Genomic DNA, 1,776 nt, shown 5'->3' with positions numbered 1-1,776 from the left:
TACCGCCACAAACCTATTCGAATCCATTAAAAAATGCGTTAAAAAAAGTTTTTGTAAATGTTATTGACAATCGTTAATAACATGTTAATTGAGACAAAAAAGTGAACATTTATTTTCACAAGTAGCAATAAAATACGAATTGATAATTACTTTATAAATATCACCCCATAGGTCTGATTTACAAGGTCCAAAAAATGCTCATAAGTGAAACATTGGATATAGCGAGTTTTTGGGGCAAAGTATGACTTTTTGTGCTTTTTTTTAATAAAAAAAAATTTTGCTTACACATAAATTATTACTTTCTATCGATAAAAAGATGTTAAATTCAACTGCTTAAACAACTAATAATAATCATCTAATAATTATATATAATAATTATTACATTTTAATAAACTTCGTTGTTTTGTCGTGGAAAGTTTGAACAAATTATTATTGTTTGGTTTTTACTGAAATTTATGACTATTTGTCTACTTTTTACTCAGCGAAGTAATAAAATATCAATTAAAGTTAACACAAATCATTTTTCAACAAATGTATTATTTTTTATAACTATCTTTACCTATGGTAATGCTAGATAGTTACGGTTTTTTTCTGGAATTTTTCACTATTTGTGAACAATACAATTTAACAAAATTAATTGTTTGAACCAAGTATTATTCTTTATAACTATCTTCTTTTATAAAAGTGCTAGATAGTTGCGGTTCTTACTCACATTTACAACTTTTGGTCCACTTTTTACTCAGTGAGATAATAATTAATGCAATTTAACGAAACTAATTTTTACAAGTATCTTCTCTTAGAGCAATGCTATATAGAAAGTTTGTAGCTAAAAAGCCAAAGCATAGTTAATATTTTCATAAAAACCACAACATTCTACCATTATTCTAAGAGAATATTATTATAAATAATAATAAATGGTTTAAATAATTATTGATGTTAAATTTAATTGATTTTTGCCTCCCTCTAGGAAAAACTGAAAACAGATACAAAAATTCGGGAAAACCCGCGAATTTCTTGCTCTATTCTAAAAGAAATTTGCTATAAGCAATAACAAATTGTTTAGAAAAATTATTAAAAATTCTAATTATTAACATAAATTAATCATTGACGTCTTAGAAACAATTTGTATTTAAAAACCCTCAAGAAATAATAAAATTGAACCGTTGGCGACCAAAAGGGGACACGGCCGGATTCAGCCTGAGAAGTATTGTCCTGAGTGTCAATTTTAAAAATCTTTCGAATTTCATTTTGAAAGACTGATACTTGTAGATAATTTCAAGGCGCATCTTTTATTCCTTTTGCAAAAATTTATAGGTTTTGTAGTTTTTGAGCTAATTGGTAAAAAGTGGATTTTTTGAAAACGAAAAATTCCAATCTTTTTTCACTACAACTCACGCTAATTTAGCCAATTTTCATCATTTCCCGATTTCCCCAATACAAAGTACGTATTTAAGTCTTCTGAAAGTATCTAAGAAAGAAAAACGAGAATATTGTAATAAACAAAAAAAGTTATTAATTTTTTTTTGAGTCAATGCAAAAATCATGAATTTTAACCTTTAAGCGCTAAGTTTAGCGAACGAATTTTAAGCTACGGAAAGCTTTCAGTGAGAAAGTTGTTTATTAAGGTTCAAAGAAGTTTTCTGGAAAGTTTTAGATCAATTGCATTAATAGTTTAAAAATTATGAATGTTTTAAAATCCAAGCGGTAATCTTGACGCTGCCCAAAAACGTGCCTAGCCGGCTACGTACGCGCTGCAGCGAACGACGTGAAGGTCAA

The 1,776-nt window shown here is 27.6% G+C and overlaps 1 protein-coding gene across 1 annotated transcript in view; it reads left to right on the top strand.

The window, feature by feature from the left end:
- The window catches only part of LOC117177501 (uncharacterized protein C1orf112-like), a 102,185-nt gene that overhangs the window by 4,874 nt on the left and 95,535 nt on the right, over nt 1-1,776 (top strand). The window lies entirely within an intron of this gene.

The sequence above is a fragment of the Belonocnema kinseyi genome, chromosome 7, assembly GCF_010883055.1.
Source record: "Belonocnema kinseyi isolate 2016_QV_RU_SX_M_011 chromosome 7, B_treatae_v1, whole genome shotgun sequence".
NCBI lineage: Eukaryota > Metazoa > Arthropoda > Insecta > Hymenoptera > Cynipidae > Belonocnema > Belonocnema kinseyi.
This window is presented reverse-complemented; position numbering and strand designations above follow the sequence as displayed.